The sequence below is a fragment of the Strix aluco genome, chromosome 26 (assembly GCF_031877795.1).
Source record: "Strix aluco isolate bStrAlu1 chromosome 26, bStrAlu1.hap1, whole genome shotgun sequence".
Classification (NCBI taxonomy): Eukaryota; Metazoa; Chordata; class Aves; order Strigiformes; family Strigidae; genus Strix; species Strix aluco.
The window spans coordinates 3,683,890-3,701,894 of NC_133956.1; positions in this window are offsets into that span (position 1 = coordinate 3,683,890).

Sequence of the window (18,005 nt, forward strand, 5' to 3'; positions counted from 1 at the left end):
GATAAGTATTTTGTAGAATTATGATTTGCTGCAAGAGCTGCTTTTGACTAGCTAATAATTTTTACACTTTTCGCTAGATTTTGTTTTGACAGCTCAAGGGACTGCCCAGTCTGGTGTGGAAGGTTCCTTCTGGATGTCCTAGCAAGAAGCAGCTGGATTTTGGCTTCAGCGAAAGCTATGGAGCCCACTCCCAAACAGTTCCATGTAGCTGCTGACCATGAGCAATGGAAAGAATTTCAGAGCTTGAGGGAGCTAGGTGAGGCTGAATGTTTCATACTTGTTTCTGATCACTGCGTTTTCGCTGTTCTCGAGGACAGCTCTGATCCAAATTATTTTGAATTTGGCTTAAATCCAGGTTTCATAGCTCTGCCTTACCTCTCCAAAAATGGTGCCATGTCTAGAGATTTGTAATGAACTCCAGTGGTTTGGGATCTGGACCATCTAAACTGTGATAAGTAGTAATTTTGAAAGCAGCTAACATCTGTTCACCTCAGTTGTAAGGACTGAGAGCAGTGTGCAGTGTGAGAATTGCAGTGACTACTGGGAGGTGTGTCACCCTTCTCCTGTGTCCTGTCTACCCCCGCAACATCAACATGCTTTAGCTAGACCCCAGTTATATTTAAGTGATCGTTTTTTTTCTGTTTGTACTCCATCCTATTCCACCTGAGCCTAACAACGTACTGGAAATTGCTGTCAGTCTCTGGGACCAAGTCAAGGGGAAATCTAGTGATGTTGAGAGCTCATTCACCTTGAGATGTGTGTTTAATGGCACTGGTCTTGAAGTATTGGCACCTTGTTTGAAAATACTATTCCAGGTACTCATCAACTTATTTTTGTGATGTTTCATTAAGAAGTTCCTAAACATAAACTAGCATTTTGTTAGCATAGTTCCATATTTTACACAGGGTGTTGCACGCATTTCAGAAGATTGATCAGAATTGTCTTGGTTCATTCCTTTAGCAATTAGCATGCTCTATTGGAGCTCCAGTTTTCTTATTGCAAAGAGGCTAAAACATACTGTTTGCCAAAAGCTTCAGTTGTATTCATTGTGCTGTGGAAATTCCAGAAACAATTTCTAGTTACTTCCTCAACTCAGTTTTCTTATAAACGGTGGCAAAATACAGTAGCTAAAAGGCTGAGGAGACCCTGGAAGTATCTCTGAGTTCTTGCTGGTGTAGGAATAAACCAATTTGTCAGAGGGTAGTCGAGATTTTGATGGAAGGAAAAAGAAACCTGGACAAACCTTTGTATTCAGTGGGATGGAAAAGGAACTCATTTGACGTGGTTGCCTGAGGGCTTTTGGACACTTGTTACAATGAAAGCTAAGTATGAGCTGAATGTCTAAACATTTTTGCTGTCTCTGAAAGTCTCCAGGAGAAAGGGTGGATGTAGTGACTCATTAATCAAGAGTATATTTAACTGTAGTGGTTTCCAAACGCTTCTCAGTGGATCGCAGATGGTCCAGGAGGCCAAGGAGAGCCTTTGATGGGCTTACGTGAAGCAGGGGATAGTGTTAACAGGGTGAGTGGTCCACGAGAAGTTGACTGACATTTTAATCACAAACGTGTGGGAACTGCTGCTCGAGGGCTTTACTTTCTTCATCAAATTTGTTCTGCAAAAGCAATATTCAGCTTGAACTGATGAGTAGTTCACACCCAAATGCTTGGGTTTGTGGTGGTCTCCTGAAGTCAGTAGGCATAGTGGTGAGACTTAAAGCAGTTTAATATCTAATGAAAAAAATGCAGCAACACTGGCAATAACAAAGCTCTTTAGTCTGGGTTAGTATTTTTCCAAGACTGCCAAAAGCGTGTGGTGGCTGAGCAACTTGCGTTGTGATTGCAGTGTTCAAAAGTAACCAGAGATTGGGGGAGGTAAGTTAGTCAAGTGTCATGAGATAATTTCTGAAAAGTATTAACTTAAGGCAACTTAAAGAGCCTGGCTTTTAACTGTGTGTGAGAAATGAGAAGTCTGGAGGTAAGCAACCCTTCTCCCTGCAGATCCTACTGCACTTGGTCTTGCTAAATTTCTGATGAGCTCTCAAAGCCGATGCTGGATGGTTTCCAGAGCTGGAAAAAGAGAACTCATGATTCTTTGACTCAAGAGAAGAACTGCTGTGTTCTTACCACTGGACAGAGAGATGAAAACAGTTGCTAAACAAAGATCAAACATGTGAACTTTATAAATAAACAAACAAAATTGATGCTAAGGGACGTCTCAACTCCTTTGCCTACGGCAAAGGGCTTGGCAGGACCTAGGAGAATGACTTTGTCAGTTTGCACATGGAATTTTTATTTTAAAGAGTCTGATTAAAGTGATACTGCCGCTCTTAATGAGTTTGAAGGTTATGCTGGTTAAAATGGCCACCTCTGTCCACGCATCGGTTGAATGCAGGGTAGAGGAGAGCATATTTACGGTGCTGAGCTCTGGATGTAGAACATGTAGAAAATTTTAAGATGTGTGATTTAAAAAGCTGATTGTGAGACGCTACGGTTAATAGTAAAACACTTAAAGGCAGCAGGTTTGATAGTGTGCTGAAGAGGGAGCTTAGCTGCGAGAGGCACCTTCAAGGCAAAGCTTGGCGGTGGAGGGGCTCCTCTGATCTGATGTGCGTTTCAAGCCTCCAGTTCCAGTCCTTCCCATTAGGAAGACGGGACTGTGGGTCACAGAAATTGTTTTGCTCAGTATCTTATTAGAAGTTGGTGGCTGGAGTAGGAGCAGAACCCAGAAGCAGATAGTCATTATTTTGACCTTGTTTTCCTTCTCTTATAAAGTTTGAAGGGTGGCATGAGCTGGGAACGGGAAGCTTGTTGGTCAAACTCTTGCCCAACATATAGACCTGACAGCCTTGACTCCCCCTTCCTGTCCCCAGCATTGAGTATCTTCCATCCTTGGCAGCTCCTGCTCCTGTTCCTCCATTGGTTCAGTACCTCTGCTGCTGGCTGCAGCCTTTGCTGTGCGATGCATTAAGCTGGATGTGGAGCACAGCTGCAGCTGGCTCCTGTTTTTAATACAGAGCAGCCCACCCCAGCCTCCTGGCGAGGCAGCCTTGCCCAGTGCCCGGTAGCTCCGAACACAGCCTTCTCACGGAGGCCCAGCTGCTCTGTACGTGTCACGCTGTGTGCGCGCAGCTTTCCGAGGAGAATTTAAACTCCTGGATACTCCCGCAGTTGTTGTGGGATGCCAGGCAAAAGACAAAGACCATGGCCTTCTTCCTGAACAATTTACTGCCTGAGGCTTGAGTCTCATTATATTTAAAGGCAGTAAGCCTCTAAAGCAGTAGAGCTGGGCCCTGTGAACAGCTGACAAGTCGAGCTATTTCTCTGTAGCTGCACAGTCGTTGGAGGTTATTTCTGGGGTGAGGTTCTTGTTGGGAAGAGTCTAATGGGGAAGAAGAGTGGTCTAGACAATAGTTCCCTGGACTTGACTCTAGGGGCTGTGAGTTCATTTCTTGTCTGTGTTGGGCAAGCTGTTTCCATTTGTAGTGTCTCAGTTTTGCTTTCTTAAAAGGGGAACAATTTCCTTTAAAAGATTTTGGTAGTGTTTTCCATCTGTAGCTGCCAACGAGGAAACTTAAAGAAGAAAGTATCACAGGCAATCATCTCCCTTTGAGATCTACATGAAGTCCCTTTGGAGAGCAGAGCTCAGCTGATGTACTTGCTGTCTGGCAGCAGAGCTGGCCTAAGCACACGTGTAGCTCCAGACAAGTCACGGCACTGCTGCACCTTGCCTCGTGTCAGGAGGCTCGTGGGGTGAAGAGGGGAGCTGAAGTTGCTGTGGTACAGAGGGGTGCTTGAGGACAAGAGCATGTGCCCTAAGGAAATCGGCTTTTATTAGCTCTGCTGGTCACAGTGACTTCTGTTTATCTGCTTTACTGGCTCGCTGGGAATGAAGTTACATCAGTGCAACAAAGCTGCGTTAGCGTTCATACAGATTCTGTGGCTTGTAGCTGATTTTTTTTCATTTGGTCTGGATGGATTGATCTGTATCCATGGGCTCCTGCTGTGGATCTGTTTGAAACAAACCTTAATGATGAAGCTTGTCCTTTTCTTCTTGTCATTCAGGGCACTTGGGACAACTTACACCGCTGTTTGCGTGCTGGGTGGCGTTACCTGTGACAAACGAGCACATGAAGCCAGGATGCACCATGCAAGGACATAGGGTAGGAAAATGCTGAGAGCTTTTACAGCTCCTGCTTGTGTATGTGGGTTTAAGGTGTAGGCAGGCATTTGCTGCTTCAGCTACTTCTTAGTTTTAATTTCCTCAGGCAATATTTCTTATAGGGACTGGGAGTTCCTGTAGTTTGTGTTGTGTTTTTTTTAAGGCAGCGGTTGGCTCTTTGTCTTGCTGCACCCACTCGCCTAAGAATCAGATATACAACAGCACATGCGCGTTTACTGCGGGCATCGTGCAAGGGGCTGGTGGATTTGAAGTGTTCAGAGTGAGATTTCTTCAGGGGGGTCTAACCAATTTCAGTGTTTTGTGGACTTTGAGCCAGCATCAGCTACTGCAGTAAAACTTGACGAGGGAAGGAGTGTGAAATAACGCTGCTCTGACCATTGGGTGAATTCTTCTCAGCTAGATTCCTTGAGGAGAGGAATTTTCTGCACTTGCAGGCAACTCCCAGGATGGAGATTATCCCTGGGTCCCAGCTACCTGCCCTCCAGGCACAGTGTGTGACAGACCAGTTCAGTTACTCTGAGATCCTTTTGTACTAGTGGGCAGTGAAAGACGCACATGAACAAACTTTCTCACAGCATGACTAGCCTGCAGGGTAACACAATCCACAGATATTAGTGTGCAAAATCCCTTTTCAGGCTTGCTCTGTCCTTCCCCTCCAGACAAGACTTTCCTTATGGCTAGTTATTTGTTACAGATCCACTTTCCCGTGAAACTCCCTGCTGCAGACTGGGGTTTGTAGTGGCTGCTGCCTTGGTCTGAGCCGGTTGGTAGTTCCTAGCGTCTTTGGGAGGGAAGGATTTGGGGAAGGCTGGGGTAAGGAGAAAGGTGCTGCTGTGTAATGTGCTGTGGGTGATGAGAAACCTGATGGGAGCAACTGGATGGGGGCTCCTCAGGGCAGAATCCTGCCTGTGAGCCTCGAGAGCTGAGACGCAGGTGCTTGACTGTGGGTCCAAATGGTTAAGCCTCTGCTTAAGGAGGGAGAGGCTCCTGAAAGTGTTGGATGGTTGTAAGAGAAGGATCCTGAGTATCATAACGCGACTCAATGTATTGGAAGTCTTTGAAGTCTTCTCCTGACATCCATCCCGTACCAGCATCTTTCATCCTTCGCCAGCGCTTCCCCAGCTGAAGCTATTAAAGGGAAACTACAGAAGCCATAAATCCTGGCTGTTAACATCTCCAGTGGTAAGATTTCACAATGAGCCCAAGTTGCTGCAAAAGATAAGAGAAGGCCTTGAAACCAAGGCAAGTTGTGACTGGTTCCCAAGAATAGCTGAGCTTCACAGCTTCGTTGGGGGTCCCTCCAGGTTACTCGCTTTCGGGCGCAGAAGCTGGCTCTGCTGCTGACTCTCTGGGTGCCCTTGTGTGAGTCACCCAGTGCGTGTCTACATGGAGCAGCGCAGCCGGGAGGAGAGATCCCCAGCTCTGACCTGACTCAAAGGGCTGAAGCTCTATCTGGGGTGCTGTGTATGGGTTAAACAACCCAGCTGCAGTGCTGTCCTGCTGCGGTTATGTTGCTTCCAAGGATTGATCTTATCGTGTCCGCGGGGAGCTGAGCTTATAAATGCACCCATTTCAGTGGAGCGCGGACACACGTCAGGGCCCCCCCTCTGCGTGCGGAGGGTGGCGTGCCTCTCCCAGCCTTTGCAGAAGGGCCAGGAAGGAGTCCAGGAGTGCCAATTCCCCAGGATCCCTGCTTTGGCCACACCGTCTGGTTGGCACAGGCAATGAAAGGCGAGGTCTCTTTGTACCTTTACGCTGGGATAGTAGCCGGAAGGCTCCCTGCTTTATCAGGAGTGTTGGTTCAACAGAGGAGAAAAACGCAGCCTGAATTGCCAGACAGCAAATAGGAGCAATTTCTGGGAATGTTTCCTTGAGTGAATGGGAATGTTGTTAGTGGGCATACTGGAATCAATGTTAGACTCATAATTTTATTTACACCCTTGCTGTGATCCTGATCTCTGCCCAGCCTAGAGTGCATATCTGTACAGAGTTCACTTCAGTATAAACATGTGGCTCTGCAGAATGTGTCGGTACATCAAATTGTCTGCCAGGCGCCTTCCTGAATGATTCTTTTCATGGGAGAATTTTTTTCTCATGTCTTCTTCACAGCACTAGTCTAGCAAGTCTCCTCTTTCTAGCAGCAGGCCAGGAAGCAGTGATGGGTCTGCGGGGCAAAAAGTCCAGTTACCCACATGAGAGTCAGAAAGGCTTTGCCCTCTCCGTGTCGGAGGCTCTGTTTTCCCATTGGCATTGCTTGTTCCTGCAGTTCCCACCCGTAGTGGCAGCAGGAGAGAGATAACCTGCTTCTCTCTCTGCTGAATGCTGTGCTGCGGACGCAGCTGCTCCTGAGCCCTCTGAAGGAAGGTGGTTGCCATCTCGGTGAAACAGCTTTGGGTAGTTGTGAGGGAACCTGTCACAGCATCAGTGCTGGAACAAAGGGCTCAGTAAGACCCCAGAGGCTTGGTCAGGGCGTGGGCTGGGCTCAGAGGGGAAGCAGCGGGGTGGAGGGACGCAGAGCAGCTCATGTCACATCTGGCCAATGTCCTTATATAAATGCCTCAGACCTGTGAACCACTCACTCCTGCCAGTTTCGTTGGCTTTGCTCTGCTCGCTCTCCTCCCCCAGGCATTAAAATGAGTCTCTGAATAATCCTCCTTTTGATTTTCTTGCTCTGAAGTCCTCCCCAGCATCACCAACTTAAAACTGCCCTTCTGTGGGGAAATTGCCCACTGCTCCGGCCACGCACTGCTCCTCGGGGCCACGCTTTTCCGTTCCCATCACATGCTGTGCTGTGGGGAAGCTGGTGGCTGCTGGTGTCTGCAGAGGGCAAAGTAGATCTGCTTGGACGCCGGAGAGCTCTTGGATTTGGCGCTAACACCCAGACAAACCCAAGGCTTTGAGGAGGCAAACGCTGTGTCTAGGAATTCAGATCAGCAGTTGTTAGTGAAAACCTCAGTAAGGCAAGAGGCTTCAGAGCTGCTGTTGCCCTCCAGGGATGCCTTCGCTCTTTGTCAGGGCGTATGCATTGCTCGCTCAGACCTTCTTGGAAAAGGAAGCCTCAATATCAGCCACACCGATGGGATTTTTTTTTTCTTTTTCAGCTGAAAACCAAATCCTCAGTGTTTGCTGCCCTACTGATTAACTGAAGATAGGATAAGCCCTTCCAAGCACTCTGTTAGTGCAAAGGTGCAAACAGTCCTTGCCTATAATTACCTCTTCTGAGCAGATGATGTGGATCTTGGGGAATCCTGGGTCTGCTCCTGGTCCTGAAGTGTGCAAAAGGGGTCCTTGGGGCCCTGCGAAGCCCTGTGAGACCAACAGCTTAATGAATTGCTGTCAACCTTCTGTTTCTCTAGCATCCGTGTCTCTTACAACTTACTAATTTCTGGAAAAGAGAAGGCAGCAGGAGGGGAGATGCACAGAAAGAAGTCCTGAACGTGTTGGGAAGGTGGAGAGGAGAAACAAGCCCAGGATATGGAGCCGTCCTTGCTGGGACATAAGGCAGGCGGTCCCAGATCCCGTAGGTGCCTGCTACTTTGGTAACACTGGGCTGGTTCTGGTGGAGAAAGGGCCCTGTTTCTGTTTTCACGGTTTGGAAATATTTTCCAGGTGCTCCTGGTCCCGAGGAGGAGCGCAGGGCTGTTATGATCCAGCTGGCCTGTGGAGGTCAGCCTCGGCTCAGGGAATCTCCCCGGCAGCTCCCGGGGAGCAGCAGGGTGGCCCAGCTCCTGCCCCTCTGCACCCTCCTCAAGTCGGGGGCCATCTCTGAGGCTGCACCTTTCCCCCCACGCAGGGTTTAGTGGCTCTTGCCGCTCTCCTGCAACATCCCACTGCTTTTTCTTAGTCGTTGAGAGGGAAGAATACGGGGACACAGGGATGTTTGACTTCTGGAGAGGTAGAAATGTTTGTCCCCGTGTTCTAGGATCTGTGCCACATCTCCAGTGTGCTGACCTGTGTCTCACACTCCTGAGGGTGCAGGTCAGAGATGACCACAGATGGACATCAGGACTCTTCTTGGTGTTTTTCTGTGCTTTTGGTGTCTTTGAGATCCCTCCTCATCCAACAAGTGAAGAACACTGGAAATGGATGAGTGTTTGCTGTTGTAGGAGTCTCTGTTCTCACAATGCCACAAACTACGACAGCTCTGTAGCCTGGACAAAACGCAGCTCTAGATGCGGATAGTTTTCGAAGGACTCTGGGGAGCTGAAGGCTGTGTGATGCCTCTCTCCAGACCCTACCAAGCAGGCCAGTGGGACAAGCGCCTCTTATTATGGCACTTTAAGACCATCTCTTTCCCACAAGGCATTTCCTTGGCCCATCCCTAATGGATCCTCACTGAGGATCCCAGAGCATGGTAGGATACTTGGGTGGTTCCTCTTGCTGTGTGCTGTCTGCGCAGTGCCTGGTGCTAATTAGCAGAGCTGAGTTTAGGCTCCTGAAATGACCTCTGCTGCTGGGCTCCTGTCCTGCCCAGGGGATGTGGCTTTTATGCCACTTTAGTCACTAATGACAGTGATTGTGGTCATCATGGGAAATCAGGTTGCTGGAGCTCTGAAGCAAAGAAGGTTCCCATTGCAGGTGTGTGGTGAGGCTTTAGCGTCAATGGAGAACTGATGGAGAAGAAAAGTACCTCTCACTCTTTGATCTCTCCCATAGCACTTGTCACCCCCTTCAAGGGAGACTGTAACAGTGAGATCTGAAGGTTTCATGTCCCTGTTTTCCTGGCAATAGATGGGACAGGTATTAAACCCAGTCTTCTTGAGTTGGTGCCTGGTGCTGCACCACAAGCCCTTGCTGCCGCTTCCACCTGACAAGGGCCCTGTGGGACCATCTTCCATGCAGAAATACATTTCCCTTTTTTAAATACTGAATTAGCTCTGTCTTTGGCAATACAGAATTATCTGACGTGACAAGTTTTGCAAAACCAAGGCTGAGGAGACTCAGGCCTGCCTTTGAGTCTGTTCAATGCTGGACATTGATGGTGCCCTCTAGTGTCCTACCACAGGGGAGAAGAGCTTGGTTTAGGATGGTGTTGAAGGTCCTCGCCTTGCCTAGCCCGTGTGGCAGTGGTTGCTGCCAGTGCCCTTTGCTCTGGCCCCAGCGATGATTTGGGACAGCAAGTTTTCCTCTCAGGTGTGTAGGAAATTCCCGTGGTGAAGGTCCAGGAGATTTGCTGGAGCTGGGCACCTCGGGTGTTGTCAGAGCAATAATTCTTCCCATTTCCCACCTAATCAAGCAAGGAAAGCTTAAACGATGTGGATGCTGTTGGTAACCACAGCAGATGCTCAAAGACTCTGCTGCTCTCCGACCAGGTAACTGTCCTCACTTTGTGCTCCCCGGGCTCCATCACAGCCATTAATATGCGGAGAAGTTGGATTCACATTTTAGACGAGCTCATATTCTTTGCTATTAGCAGGTTTCTATAGATGCCACAGAAAGCATGTTATTAAGGCAGATGAAAGGCCAAGGAACGAGTTTGCTGTGCTTGTGCATGCCCATGGGGTAAACTTTCTGCCCCTCCCCCATTTTTTTTTTTATTGTATCCATTCTGCATCAAAGTTGCTTCGAGAAGTGAGCGAGCTCCCTCCCCAGAAGGGCCCTGGGTGGTAAGGGAGCAAAACTACAGAGTGTTTCACTGCTTGTGAAGTACCGGACTGATCGCTGGGCTGAGCCAAGCTGACAGGTTGATCTTTTGCTTCCTGCAGCCTGTTGTTCTACCAAAAAAAAAAAAAAAAAACGCAGCCCCCCTCCTTTCCGGAGACTCCTCCACCTGCCCTGCTCGTTTGCTGACTCGTGCATTCCTCCTTCCACATGTTATAAAGATTAATCGCTCCAGTTGGAGCTTGGTGCGACTGGGCAAGGCGAGACATTCCTCTGTTGACATTGCTGCTTTTGACTGAGGGAGGCCAGAGGTTTTGGGCTCGCCCCGGCCAGTTGATGTGTGGGCAAGCTCCTCGTGGAGTTTGGCCACTCCTTGTCTTGGGCACAGAGGGCAATGAGCCCCCAGCATGTACGCAGTCCCTGGCAGGAGGGATTTCTCTCTGCAGGATGCACAGCTGCCTGCTGCTGTTGCAGATCCCATGGGTTTGCTCTGGAGACCAAAGGGGCAGCCAGGTCCTGAGCTGTGTGACAGTGGTCTGGGCAGGTTTGGACATAAACATGATTCTGCTTCCTGCCTCAGGAATGGGAAAGTGCTGCTGTGCCGTGGGGCAGGAGTAGCCACGTTCAGGTAGCAGATAAAGTAACGTGTCTGTAGGACAGTGGGGAGCCCTGGTGGAACCATGGTCAAGGGTCTTGGGGCTGTTGCCTGTCCTCTGTCGCTGCTGGAGCTCTCGAGCACTTTAGATCTCGGAGAGCTTTTGGCTGAATGCACGTACCCTCTCTCCAGACCCAAATCAATCTCACAGCCACACCGGCTCTTCCTTCAGATCCATCCATTAGAATCTCCAGCCCGAAAGAGAGGAATGTGGCTCCTGCCTTGCCCAGCTCCAACCGACCATGGGACGAGATGGCCAAGGCTGTGCCAGAGCTTTGGGAGAGCGGAGGCTTTCCCCAGGGTTTTCTCTGCCTCGTGCTGTCCTGTGCTGTGCACGTCTGCCCCGAGCTGGGAAATCAGGGCTGGAGGCTGCAAGGTCAAACCTCAGAGGTAAGTAGGTATTTCTGGAATTTCATAGAAGAGAGGAGAGATGGGGAGCCTTGAGCAGAATGCACGAAGGGGAAAGGGTGCATCGTCTAGAGAAACAAGGACTGGGAAGAGGCACAAATCTCCCTTGTGGAGATGGGAGCGGCGGAGGGGAACTGCTGTCGGGGTGGGGGAGAGGAAACAAAAGGTGCAGATTCCGGATAGATGTTAGAAAAAATCTCCGGTCGGCTCGGCAGGCTGGGGAACCGCCACCACTGGGGGTGAAGGACGTGTTAAAGCGCTCCAGACAGATGTTTGTCTATGTAAACACCAGCGCGCCTTGGGCGAGGGAACAGGTTCGGCGGCTCCCTGGGCTCCAGCCCTGTTTCGCGGTGATTTATATGCACACACTCGCTGGGGAGCGCCTTCGCTCGCCTCTGCCCTTGGCCCACCAGAAACACGCGTTTTGGAGCTGGAACAAAAGTTCACATACATACTGCTTTTGTTGCATTTTGTCATTTATTCCTAGTCTCGTTGGGCGCTGTAAAACAGCTTCTGGGTATGAGAAGGATTATACAAATGAAGCTGTTGTAGGACTGTAATTTCAGAGGTTTTTTTCTTACCATTAGAATTTTTTCTTTTCTTTTTCCTTTACTAAAAAAACCTTCTTTTGTGCACTTTGGACCAAGCTTGTCATATTTCTTAGAGTCTCCAGTGACTCCTTCATACTACAGACTTTCTGGAGTCCTCCTTGTTAGACCAAGAACTGCATGATTCATTGTGTGCTGGAGATTTAATACTGCACGTAAAACATTCCCAGTTCAAATTTGTTTTCTTTCTTTCCCCCCTCCCCTCTTTTTTTTCTTTCTTGGCTTCTCACTTACATCCTGGAATTTTTTCACGAGATATAAAATAAATACATTCCCAAATATGTCCAGTAGGAAATGATCCGCTTGGATTTTTCAGCTGCTGTTTTAAGGCCTTTAAAACAATTTGGTGCTGTTCAGCTTTCTGAAGGGATGGCTGTGTGTCGGGAGGACCATCTCCTGTCCCTCATGGCCCTCTGAAGATGCACATCACTCCATGAACAGCTCAGCCTCTGCGTGCAGCTGGGTTCCTGCATTTGGAGACACGTGTTGCTTACTGAAGACTTCTGGCATTGCTTTACCAGTGGCGAGATGTAGATATTTAGTGCCAAAAGGGACCTTTTTGGTTATTCAAGCTGGCTGAATCCCATCCTTTAAGGTCACCAGCCCTGCGGTGGCATGTCTCATCCCGGCGTTAATCAGCAGGTGGTTCACTGGGTCTGTCCAGTGTCTCCTGGGACTGAACTGCCATTTCAAGAGCAGTGGTAGGGGTCAGCTTCTTCTGAGGACAAAGTCCTCTAAGGGGCAGTTAAGTGATGACCTGAACCTGGGAAGAATTAGTTGAACTCTTTAATTACAGGTTGCCTTAGGCCTGCCTGTAGTGAGGTGTATCTGTCCTGACCAGGCTCCTCTTCATCTGCATTTTTAAAATATATGGTAATGAATTCAAGTCCATCTTAGCCATGACCTGAGAATCAATTTTTTTGAAGGAGCCCAGGGCTGGGTTTCCTGGGACTTGGTCCTGGCAATGGGCTCTTAGAGCAGCTCTCAGCCCTTCCCAAAGCACTTGAGGAGTTTGGTTTGCAGGGGGACCTCAGCTCCACAGCAGTTTCCACCAGCCTTGCACTTTGAGGAGCCCGTCCCCAGGCTGCAGCGTGGTGGGAGCACGGTGGTCCCGCTCCCTTCGCCACCCGAGGACACGCTGCCTGAAGCAGCGCTGGAGTCGTATCACCTACAGCAAGGGTGGGTTAGCCAGGGTGTAGAGGCACACGAAGACGCTCTGACTTCTTGAAGGCCAGGAGCACCTCCTGGTTCTGCACAGTGCCCTGAGGACCCGTTAGCCCGCTGGGTGCTAACGATCTTCTGCTGTTTCCCGGTAGGCACTTGCCTCCATCCCGCTCGCTTCCTGCTGGAGCACTAGTTTGCATCGCAGCTTGACCTCAGGATGCAAATCCCCTGACTCTCCTCGTTAACGTGGTGATTTGGGCCCATGGTGGAGCTGTTATCTCTGTGCTTGAGTGACTTGAGCAGCTCCTGTGTGTGTGTGAAACTATTTATCCAGCCAGACAGTGTTCCTGCTTCTGTGCTTGTGTAAACACCTCGGGGGTCTAATGCAACTCCTGGCTGCCATCATTTCTCTGCTCTGCTTGAGGAACTGCCTGGAAAGGCAGCAATAATCATATATGGGTTTTGCTTGACTGATGTGTGCTGGGACAGGCTCAGCTTGGAAACACGGGCTGTCCGAGCCAGCCCCCAGCAGGATCATGGAGATGCTGCCATCAGGCACTGTCCTGGGACGCCCAGCCAGCTGGCACCCAAAACTACCTTTGCAGAGTGGGTATTTTTTGGGAGCTTTGCTCCTAGCTCTCCTTCTCCAGGTGACCCCAAAGGAGAACTTTGCAGCACCTCAACCTTGCAGAAGCAGGTTTGTCACCCCTCTCTGAAGGCCTTTCAGCCACCCTGACACCCCATGCTGGGATTCCCCAGCTCCTCGTCCCACACCAGCCTACGGGATACCCAGGGATGGGGGGGTCCTGCCCCCTCGTGCCCTCCAAACCCAGGAAAATGGGAAAGGAAGGGAAGGTGGCACGTGGGGACGTGGTTTGTATCAGCTCAGTGAGGGACCAGAGGCTGTAGGTTCAGATCTACTTTTTTCCTTTAGCTTTGTGCAGGGTCCCACCTTCTTATTTACCAAGGAAAAAGTCATCTCAAGGCCGTGACCACCCTTTGTATAGTCCAGAGGTCATTTCCAAGAGTGGCCACTAGCAAGAGTGGCCCTTCTGCAGGTGCATCAGCTGCATCCCCACCGGCCTCGCTGCCTCCTCCTGCGCCGGCGGGACCCGGGGGCTGCCAACCCCGCCGGTGCAATCAGCCAGCCATCGCGCCGCGGAGCCGGCGGTTCACGGGCTGGCTCGGCCGAGGAGCCCAGCGCTGCTTTCATTCAGCAGCCTGTAAACACGGCGGTTCAGGCGTTGCTTCAAGTGTGGTTCAGCCATCGCTGCTGTGGGGGCTGCAGCTTCCCGGCCAGGGTGGGGCAGGCAGCTGGGGGCTGTAATTGCTTCAGCCACCCGACTTTAATCCACCTCTGTTCATGAGTCAGTGCCCTGAGGGGCTCAAGTTAAGAGCTTGGGCTCACTATATATAGTCAGTGGGGCTGCTAGGAGGCAATTCAGGAACCTGCCCCTCCCCGTTGGCTCCCTGGGTACCAGAGGTAGGGAGAAATACCCCAAGATGGGGAGTTAACGAAACCTGTTCTACTTAACGCTGGGCCCAGACATGGAGCCCATCTGTGGTCAGTTGTTGCAGTTCATCTGCGGCTGAGGCAACTTCTCAAACCACTTGAATTTGCGCTTAAGACGGCGTCTGCTGGCGCTGTCTCACGGTGCACAGCTCGCGGGCGGATCGGCCCTGGGAGCCAGGATTTGTCCTCCCACCCCAAAGGTTCACGCTCTGCTTCTAATTCGGGGGGCTGCCTGCCTCTCCCCTGTGCCTGCAGCCACGTGGGATGTTCCTGTGGCCCCACAGCAGAGCTGGTGGGAGGACCGGGTGTCCCCAACACCCCACGGCATCTCAGCTGCTGTTCATTGACTGTTTCCACTTGCAGAGGGCAAATATCGAGCTCATTTGCCAGCCGTGTCTCCTGCAGAGCCACCACGGCACGAGGTGCAGCTGCCCTTTAGGGCTCTGCAGCTCCTGAGCACCAGCAGAGAGGACCCAAATCTCCACCCCACCACGGTGATGGAGAAGGCGGCTTTAAATTGGGGCTCCCTTTGTGCCCGGCTTTGCTGCGCTGGCGAGCACACTCGGCTGATGGCAGTGATGGAGCAACTCCCCAGCACACATGTTAGTGGTTTTGAGGGCTAAATTGGACCTTGAGAATTAGCAGCCTTGTAAGTCAATAACAACATGTCCTAATGAATGCAAGATGTCCCTAGGAAATGAAGGCTCCTTCGCTCAACTGGCATCCTGTGACTGGGAGAGGACCAGTAAACAAGAAGGAATGCTTCCACTGGAGATGAGCAGGAGATACAAAGTCGACATCTAGATATTTCAAACACACCCCAAATGTGGGTGGCGGCGGGGGGGGGGGGCGGGGGGGGCAGCGCGAGCCCTTTGCAGTTGTGAAACACGGCAGCGTCTGCCGCCCGGCCGGCCCCTGCATCTCCCTGGGGCGGGGTGGGCTCTGAAAACTGCAGGCCCGTCCCTCCTGCCCCTCGCCGTCACCCCGTGGGGTGGGATGACACCCGCGGCCGTCAGGCCAAGCACTGGCAGCCCTGTGGCCTCTTGTGCAAGGGCTGTGTTTCCCTCTGCCCCCCTCCAGAGTTGCCTTCAGAAGCACCCAGGGGCCCCGTACGCATCCTCCACGTGTGGCTGCGGGCAGCCCCGGGTGCATCCCGTGTGCTGCTCAGCTCTGCCCTACGGGGAGGCTGCGAGCAGCTGCCGTTGCAAAGGGGAGGTTTGTGTTCAGGGATGGATTTGTGGGGGTCTGGTGTGCTGGGAGGAGGTGGAAGTTGGGGGGTGGTTTGCAGATGCTGCGATCGCCCCTTGGCTGCCCCGATGGCAGAGGAAGGAGCTGTGGGTGAGCTCTGCTGGGGGCACAGCCTGCAGGTAAGGTCTGGGGGGCTGTTCCCGTGCTGTCTCCCCTGCTCTGCTGCTGCGAGGGGCCAGAGCGGGTGATCTGGGCAGGTCCAACTCAGCCTCTTCCACCACTGGGGACAAGAAGCTGCCAGCATCCCCGTGACTTGCTTGGCCACTCTCTGAACCTTCCCACCCTCAGCCCCGATTCACCGTTTAACTGCTCTGCACAGAAAAGTTCCCCTTCCACAAGTTTGCAGACTTATTGCTGGAACCTCGCAAGCATTAGCACTGCTCTGCATTAGGAGTTTAATCCTCCCACTGCCTCGACATAACGTTTGATCATTCCCCTAATTGCACGACACGTACACAGGGCTCTGCTGTGTCACGAAGCAGCAGGAACGTCTGTCCACGGTTCTGGGCCTTGAAGTGTTCGCCACCGCACTGCCTGCTGCTGACACACCCCACTATAATGTGTCCCAAATGTGTCCTGCATGAGGGCCGGCGTGTGATGACGTCCTCACGGTGTGATGATCGCTCACAGGCACACCAGTGAGCTCAGCTCAAGCCTGGGTGATGCTCAGAGGTGACCCTGTGCCTTGAAGCATCAGGGGTGTTCATCCCCCCCAGGGCAGCAGCAGTGGGATTCTGGGGTGTGGGTGGCCCCGAGGTGCTCAGCATCGCTGGGAGCGCTGGGGTTTGTGCTCTGCACGTGCGGCCAGGGCGAGTGGGTTGCGACGTCCCGGGTTGTGCTGCCTCTCCACGCATCGTCCCAGGTCAACTACCCCATCCTGCCTGTCCAGTTGGCAAAGTGGCGACGTGGGGCTCTGCCAGTAAAACCGCTCCGGGAGAGGATCTAGGAAAAGGCCAGCCTGGTTTCACCACCATCTCCTCCTCCTTGCTCTGAAGTCACCGTAGTTTCAGGTAAGGTTAACAGATGATTTATATTCACCACCCATTAAAGCCAGCGCTCGCCACTCTGTCCTGCAGGCTGGCTGCCTCGCAAACCCGCGTGGATGACAGCGCACCGCAGGGAATTGCTCGTTGACCCCAAGCTCTCCTCTGCCAAATTACCCGGGTTAGCTTGCAGGCAGCCTCCCGAGCAGAGCACGGAGCAGGTCGCATGGAGGGGCTTGTCCTGCTCCGCTCCCACCCACCCTCTTGCTGGGAGCAGGGTGCTGGGACGGCTCCTGGCCAGTATCTGCTCATGGCAACCCTGAAGCTAGTCAGGAAGAAAAAGGCTCCAATCTCCTAACGCCTCTCCAGCGCTCGCTTTGGTGTGTGGGAAACACTGGCTGGGTCGGGTGTGGACCCAGAGCACCTGGAGCATCAGCGGTGATGTGTCCTCACGCTGGCAGGTGACTTTTTCTCCTACGGCCGTTGGCACGAGCACCTTGTGGTACGTGAGCCGACTGGCCAGCCAGAGCGAGTGGCTGGACCTCAGGGTTTCCTCTGGGAGATGGGACCTCTTGGGTCTTGTCCCTCAAACCAACTCTTCTCCCCAAACCTGCAGGAGCCTGACACCTTCAAGACCTCACCCAGCCCCACCAAACCTGAAAATGGGCCGAAATTGTCCCATTGCTCCCTGTTTCCCACCCAGGTGCCCCGAGATGGATGTGGGGGTGACACCTGGGCGACCCAAGAGCTGGCAGCAGGTCGGGGTGCTGCCACCACGCAGCCCGGGAGCACGCGTGCCCTTGGCGGGAGCAGGGAAGGGAACATGGGAACGGTGGCGTTGCCCAATCCACGCGCATGGAAATGAACTGCTTTGTGCGCAAAAAAAGTCGTCGTTTTGCAGAGGCGCTGGGTGTGTGCGCGTGTGGGTGTTCAGACTCTGCAGAAGCAACCTTGGATGCCTGGAAAAATCTTCTTTGTGCATTTAATTAGTGGTAAATCTGATTTACATGCGAGATGCCTCTTGGTCTGAATCTGCTCCTTGATTAGCAATTGCAGCCAATTTATATTGTGTACTTTGTTTGCCTTAGACCACAACAGCACTACCTGAACGTAACAGATCTTTCTGCCTTTGCATTTCAAAGCCAGGCTGGTACCGGGGTGTTATTGCACAACCCGCTCGCGCTGCCCCGGGCCGGGCCGTGTGCCCGGGGAGTTTGGCCCACACTCCCCTCCGCCGGCCGCGGCTCTCACCTCCCACTTTCCCTGCGAGTCGGGGATGGTGCAGCCGCTGGGTGACTCAGATCAGCTCCATGATCTGACAGGCGATGGGTCTGGCCAAGGAAAACCAGATCACGGAGCTGAGCTGGGCTGCACAGCTGACAGCGGGGAGTGGGGACACTGGGGACCACGGTGCTCCCTGGCTGCTGGCAGATGTCTCTGGCTGAGCCAGACGTGATGCTGCACCATGGCGCTCAAACCGCACTGGGTTTGCTGTGAAACAGCAGCACTTGGAGTGAGTAGGGGCTTCTCCAAGTAGAAAAGGTCTTGCTGAATTCTGGCGCGTGCAGAGGGGATGCCAGAGGGGGTGTTGCCGGGTTTTTCCACAGCAGCGCCGAAGCGGTGGGGCTGGGGTCGGCGTGTCCCTC